Here is a 7,828-nt window from a genome sequence, read left to right as displayed (position 1 = left end):
TCCATGGAATCTATCAAGCCAGAGACTCTGCTGAACCACTTGAGCACTGAGACTCTAGAAAGACCACACTTCAGCAGTAACCGATTATTCTAATCCTAGAGGAAACAATACACTTGACCCCTTTCTGTACAAGTCTAACAACATCATGATGAGATAAAAGTGATCCAGCGGTAAAATACCTACCTGCCAAAATAAAACTCAGTAATTTTTAAAGGAAACAAAGGGAGTCTTTAACCAAAAAAACATTGTAATGTCCAGTGTTCCTTAAAAAATTACTAGACATTTTCTACACGTACCCTCAGTGATGGCCCCCAGTGATCTCTACCTTCTGATACTCATCCCACTGTGTAATCACCTCCCATTGAGTGTGGGCTCAGTTGGGCTTGGTGACTTGTTTTTAATAAATAGAATAAGGCAGAAGTAATGGGATGTCACACTTGAAATTAGGTTATAAAATATTGTGACTTCCATCTTGGGTTCTCCTCCTCACCCGCTCTCACTCTCTGAGATCACTAGCTCTGACAGCATCCAGCAATCGTATCATGTTAGTAGATGCAGAGGGCCATGTAGCAAGTAACCAAAGTGCTTGCTAACAGCCAAATGAGTGAACCTGGAAGTACATCTTCAGTCTCTTTAGATGACTGCAGCACAACTTGACTGCAGCACAACTTGACTGCAACCACATGAGACATCTTAAGCCACAGCAATCCAGCCAAACCACACCCAGATTTCTGACCCTCAGACACTGTATAAGATAGTAAGTAATCATTGCTTTAAACTGCTAAGTTTTAGGATAATTTTTATGCACCAACAGACAATTAATATGACATAAAGAAAACAAGAATTTATGGCCCATAACTAGGAGAAATCAGTTCATAGAAAAAGATACAAAGATAACACAGATTTTGAAATTAGTAAACAAATATTTTTAAATAACTATTGTAAATGCATATAGCATGTGGGATCTATAGATATAATGAGAAAATAAAGTGGTTAATGAGAGAAGAGAAAGAATTTCAGCAAAAAATAAAAACTATAAATAAAAAGAAACTGGCTCACCACTCTTGTGTGTGTGTATAGTGTGGAGAGACAGGGAAAGAAAAAAATGATTAATATATGTTAATTATGCCTTTATCTAGATTGTAAACTTTTAGCAATTTCTTTACATTTGCCTTTAAACTTTTTAATAATTTTTATAATTCTTACATGATTAGTATGCATTTTAAAAATAGGTATTTTCACAATTTTGTTCTAATATCTCCTCAGTACACCAAGACTCCAAGATGATAGTTTTTGAATGTTGCAGAAATAGTACTAGGAAATCTCCAAATATTTTCACTATGGAAAAGCTTATATAATTCCTTATTGTTTAATGAAATGAAATAGGTTTTTTAAGTATCAAAAATTGTAGCATATACTTAACTGAGTGAAAACCAGAGAACATATTTCAGATAAAGCTGGAATATATTTTAGTCATTTATAGCCACCATATTTTATGAATTCATAGGTTTTACCCTGTATTAAGTTATAAGACTTACATCTACAACGAATATCTATGTAACAGTGATTAGAAATTCATTTGCAAGGTATTCAGGGATACCATTAAAAGAAAGAATTATGTTCTGCATTTCTTGGCAGGCAGGGCAAGCTCAGGCAAAACTGTGGAGGAGTCAGTTGATCTTTCCTGAACACAACCCTTCTTTCATACTCATTCACTGAAACTACCTCCCACATATTCATAGACTTTTCCATTGAATGATTAAGATTAAGATGTTCATTTGTATATAACCCCCAAATATGCATTTATAATATCATCACAGAAGACTGTGTTATGATATGTTGTAGAATAATGAACATAAGAGTCTGGATGTCTTTATAAATATTTTCACAATGTTAGGATATAGAGTGATTAATATGATTTCTTCATCGCAAGTACAATTTACATAATAATCTGATGAATTTCCTAAGAGGAAAATCAATGGCAGAGAACTCATTGATACAAGCTCTGGATTGCAAGTTATAGAAAACACACCCAACGAAGCAGGAGGGCCATATTGCCCCTTCATTCCTATAAGCTGCCTTCCTGAGTTATCTCTTGTCTACATCTTCCTGCCCCCTACGTAAGATCCAAGGAAAGGTCATCTATTTTCAAGAAGTGTAATACATATCATTATCTCTATGCAACATTCCTTGAAAATCATATTTCTGTGCCCTTTTAATTTCTCAAAAAATGAAAAAACGAAAACAAAACACTGCTTCACTTTTATCAGAAACTTTCACACTTTAAAATTTTATTCTATGAACAATAGTAGAAATGAAAAATGGGACAGAAATGATAGAAAAAACCTAACTCTAGTTCTGAAAACTTATATTCTCATAATTATGCAATTCCAAAATCAGTATTATGGTTACTTGCTGTTGCATTTTTTATGAATGTAATCATTTTAGTAAATTAAAATAATCTAAGTCAACAGATCACAGGATATGTCCAAATAAATGAAGTGTTCTGGAATATAGCATTACTGTGCCCACAGTATAACTGATGATAAAGATAAAGAAAGACAAAGAAAAGTTAGAAGAGCAGTGGATTTATCTCTTTGGTAACAATTGCCAGAAACAATAACTTGTTGATAGATGAGAGATTTCCTCCCAATTGCTACATTTATCCTTGGGAATTTTGACAGTGAAAATCAGATCGTTTCATTGGCTTTACAAGCTGGTCTAACATGCAATATATACTCAATCAACTTCATTATTAAAGTTGGACATTATACAGTAGCAGAAAGATCATTAGCTTCAGAATTACAATTCAGCTCTTTGTTTACACTAGACCTTCAAATTTACTGAATTATAATTTTACCTTCTATAAAATATGAATAATACAGAGTCCTCAGTTGTCTGCTGTAAAATGTTTGTACAATGCTTAACCCTGTGCTTAGTACAGGACTAGAAAGTTCTTAGCGAATAATCCAATATTATCATTGTTGTTGTCTTGGTGACTATGTAGTCATTTCTCATTATTCACAGTAGTATATTCTATAAAGTAACCACGAACAATAAATTAGTGAATACTAATTACTACTCCAAGGGAAAATAGTGGGTTAGGTTCCTTTGTGCCACTGTTCATATTAACATCAGTGAAAATGCCATTTGCATTAAAAAGATTCATTTGCCAATGTCCTTGAAATATAAGCCATTATTAACAGTGTTGAAATCCTGCTCTTCCATATAACTCTTTTCCTGTATAACCTGCAGCAGGTAAAATCTAACCCCATTATTAATGGATTTCATATTGTCAAATTCGCCTACTCACTAAATTTAAGCATAACCCCCAAATCCATGATCTCAGTGCTTTCACAGTCATTTGAGGACATGTGAAAAGTGGCAACAGACTTGTGTCACCTAATGGGCAAGTTCCCAGCTGAGCTTGAACAAGGTAACCCTCTGCCATCTTGTTTCAGTTCCCATACTTTAAATAACCGTCTATCCTTGTCATGGTCCATTTAGTGTCATGTTTTGGGCATTTTGTGCTTTTTGCTTGTGACTTCAACGTTTAAGATGGCTTCCAGGCATAGGGCTGAAATGCTGCCTGGTGTTCCTGAGTACAAGAAGACTCTGAAGTGCCTCATGGAGAAAATATGTGTGTTAGGTTCACCCCTTTGTAGGCTTCAGGCTGTTCTAGGCAAGTACTTTATCTGGTCCAATCAGGAACCAGCGAAAACAACACAGGTTTGTTTGGCAATTTATAACACATTGGGAAAATCTGAGTTCATTCAATCTTCTTTTAAAAATCTAAAGTGAATGTTGTTTTCTTCATTTTACAGAGGAAGAAAATGAGAATTTGAACTGATATGTTTCATAGTGATATTAATAACATTCTTTGGATAAAGGATTTTCTGATGAGAAAAGGAAGAAAATCAGGAATGCCTTCACAACACAATTTTTACCTGTAACCAGGCAAGATTTCAAATTTTAGATATTAGAGGTGTGTTAGATTGTAAGAGATCTTGGTAATCATCATGTTCAACTTCCTGCCCCAGTCAAGATTCTGTTTCTACATCTTCATTGATAGATGCTTCCAGTGTTACTTGAATATCTAGGCTAAGAAGAAACATTTTTTATCAAAAGAAAATTCATTCAATTTTAAATCACTTACATATTCATAAAGCTATTTAAAGAGTAAACTGAAAAATGTTAATGCAAGCCATTCATCCCATTTTAATTTTTAGAGAAAACATGGCCTTGTTATTTCTTTTCACCTGACCTTTCCTCCCGTCATATGGTAGAAACTTCCAAATGCATTTCTAGTTCACTCCCAGACTATATTAGTCACTAAAAATAAAAGTGGAACAGAAGTTAATAACTTTGATACATTTAGAAAATATAGTTTAAAAATCTTAATAATTGTAACTACAACTAAATCTATATTAAGTTTCAGCAATAAGTCAGAAGATTCGTCGAAGTCTTTTATTCATAGAAACAATTTTAACAACATTCTTTTCACTTTTTCTGCAAAGATTTACCTATACTACAAGTCTGATATATGAATCAAAGTTGCATCTAGATAGATCTTTGAAAATAGTTGACTACACATAACAGAAAGGAAAGAAGAAAGGAAGGAAGGAGAGGAGGAAGGAAGGAAATATAGAAGTTATATTCTAAGTTGGAAGACTATATATTTTTAAAAGGACAGATAGTCATAATATGTAATGACCTTAATATATAAATACTTCTTCCATGTCAGTGAAAAGACAAAAAATAGTCAAAGATATGTGGCAAGTGGCCTCTAAGATGGCACCTAATATCCCACTTTCTGTTATTCATACCCTTATATGATTCTTTCCCCTTGAGTATGAACTCTACAAGATCACTCCCTTCTAATGAATAAAATGTATCAAAAGTGACAGATGTCACTTCCAAAATCAGATTAAAAATTCTGCCTTGAGCACACTCTCTTACTGTCTCTCTCACCCTTGAGGAAGCCAACTGCTGTGTCATGTGTACCTCTATGGCGATACACAGCAAATGACTGAGGCCTGACAACAGCCACATGAGGGGGCTTGGGAGCAGATTTCCTCCCCCAACAGTTGAATCTTCAGATTAGACAGTATCCTTCATGAAAACTTGACTGAAACCTCATGAGAAATCCTGAGCTAAAGCACCCAGATAAGCTGCACCCAGAATTTTGACCCACAGAAACTGAGAGGTAATAAACGTTTAAGTTGGTGAATTTGGGGATAATCTGTTACACAGCAGTAGGTAAGTATTACAGAATTATAATTATAATTAACACTACTGTACAGTTGATAAACATCAAAGAGGTGATTTACGGAAAAAACTGTTACCCAAGATTTATAAAAATATCTTTAACACCATTAGGAATTTGATAAATAAAAATTGAAACAGTAATGACCACCTCTACAGCTCAAATTGAAATATAGAATAATTTAAAATTTTTATTTACTGAGTTTCCAAAAGAAATAGTGTTTGTGTTCATGTTTGTTTTGAAGTTTTCGAGATTTAAAAATTGAAAATGTTGATTTATTGAATGTCTAAAGGGAAGAGAACACAATACACACAAACATGTGTCCTCCCCCCTTGAGACACACATACATTTGTGTGTATCTGCATATTTGTGTTGAGGATTGATTGGGCCTTGCAATAGAAATGCAGTATGTCTCATAAAAATAACTCAGAAATGTTTCAAGTTGTTCTCATTATACTGTACACTGCTTTAGGTCCTGTCTGTTTCTTGTGGCACCCAGGATTCAAAAATTAAAAGATTTGAGTTCAAGCTTCATCGCTATCATGAAGTTTATGAGCTTATATATAATTTTTCTTCCATAGCCTTAGCTCCTTTTCTCTATAAAGTGAACATACTACTCATAACTTTCTGTACAAGATACTAAAAATTATTGAGATGATGTACGTGAAAAATGCATTGTAAATAGCAAAACAGCATTGTCAGTAGCTCATTGTAAATGAGCAAAGTGATATGTACTTATAAAGTGTTATCGTATTGTAAGGTCTCATGCCCCAAAGTATTTGTGGCTCTAGGGTAAAACTATAACTAGTGAAGGTAAACAGCCTGGTTTTACCCTCCACTGAGTTCTAAAACTAGTCAATTACAGCTCTTGTTTCTAATTTTGAGTGAGCAGAGAACCCTGAAATTCATTAAAGCTTAAAGGCATGCGGCCAAAGAATCCTGTTTCTACACAACAAGCCTCATCCTATATGGTTCATCCTTCAGATTTATCCTAAAGATAAATACACGTATTTCAGTAAATTACAATTTTTAAAGAGTAGTCATATATTTGATCTTCACTAAAATTCTGTTAAAGGCAAGCGTTATTGTTTTTGTTTGACAAGTGAAGCAATTAAGGGAATAAGTGAGTTCTCCAATGTTACTTTCCCAATAAAACAGCTGGAACTCAAGAATTATGAATTCTAGGTCAGTATTCTTTGCTGTGTGTGTGTTTGTTTGTTTGTTTGTTTTTTGGCAACAGTACTTATAATTTTGAAAAATTGAAGGTAACTCTATGTCCAAAAATCAGGGTGTTGGGTAAATCATGGTACATCAATAAAGTAGTATATTGCATAGCTATCTAAAGTGATAACAAAGAAAGACACAGGCAATTGCAGGTTAGGTACTTTTGCATGTATTTAATGATAATTGTAAGTATTTCTCCAGGAAAACAGGTGCAGGTCAAAAGGAATATGAGATCTAAAATAAAGTGCTACTATAACATTTTTACTTTTTTATTTTTTCCCATTTCCCATAATTATTATAATAACTTTAATATTTATACCCATAACTTTCCAAATTAGATGTTTTTCCAAAAATGCCTATTCTTGGCTCACTTTAAACTTTAGTAAACCATCTATCTATTCCACCTGTGCTTTGGCATTTAGCATTTAGAGAGAAAATACTTTGCAAAAGAAACTTTGCAAGAAATATTTCTCCGAAACAGCACAGTTCCCAGTAAAATGATCTGAAATTAGTCTTCTGAGAAAACATGTATGGAAATATCACATTAGACGGGAAATGTTCTTTTTATGGTTAATCATGGTTTCAATAGCTGAACTCAATGCAGACTTCAATGAAGAAATTGAAAACCTTGTTCTTAAACATCTATTATTTTTTATTTCACCATGGACCCTTCTTAATGGGTCTATATTTTTTCTACAAAGGTTATTCTATTCACGGGCAGATGTATTTCTGAATATGTTTAATCAGGGGATATCTTTTCTTCTTTCCATCTTTGTCATCCTTTCCACTGTGAGTGGCATTTCCCTGCCTAAAATTTCAAAGTTGACAGTATAAATAGCTATTAACCTTAAAATGGGGTTGACTGGTGCAACAGAATTCTAATCTAAAAGAAAGAAAGAAGAAAGAGAGAGAGAAAGAAGGAAAGAAAGAAAGAAAGAGAAAGAAAGAAAGAAAGAAAGAAAGAAAGAAAGAAAGAAAGAAAGAAAGAAAGAAAGAAAGAAAGAAGGAAGGAAGGAAGGAAGGAAGGAAGGAAAGAAGGAAGGAAAGAAAGGAAGAAAGAGAAAGAAAGGGAGAAAGAGAGAAAGAAAGAAAGAAAGAGAAAGAAGAAGGAAGGAAGGAAGGAAGGAAGGAAGGAAGGAAGGAAGGAAGGAAGGAAGGGAAGAAAGAGAAAGAAAGAGAGAAAGAGAGAAAGAGAGAAAGAGAGAAAGAGAAAGAAAGAAAGAAAGAAAGAAAGAAAGAAAGAAAGAAAGAAAGAAAGAAAGAAAGAAAGAAAGAAAGAAAGAAAGAAAGGAAGGAAGGAAGGAAGGAAGGAAGGAAGGAAGGAAGGAAGGAAGGAAG

General features: G+C 33.7%; 1 long non-coding RNA gene across 1 annotated transcript in view; it reads right to left on the bottom strand.

The window, feature by feature from the left end:
- Positions 1-3,940: 3,940 nt before the first annotated feature.
- LOC110741785 overlaps positions 3,941-7,828 on the bottom strand; it is an 86,103-nt gene continuing 82,215 nt past the window's right edge. The window contains exon 2 of the long non-coding RNA XR_002518658.2: positions 3,941-4,101. This is a non-coding gene — a long non-coding RNA (uncharacterized LOC110741785). The remainder of the gene's footprint in view (positions 4,102-7,828) is intronic.

This window comes from Papio anubis, chromosome 19 (assembly GCF_008728515.1).
Source record: "Papio anubis isolate 15944 chromosome 19, Panubis1.0, whole genome shotgun sequence".
Classification (NCBI taxonomy): domain Eukaryota; kingdom Metazoa; phylum Chordata; class Mammalia; order Primates; family Cercopithecidae; genus Papio; species Papio anubis.
This window is presented reverse-complemented; position numbering and strand designations above follow the sequence as displayed.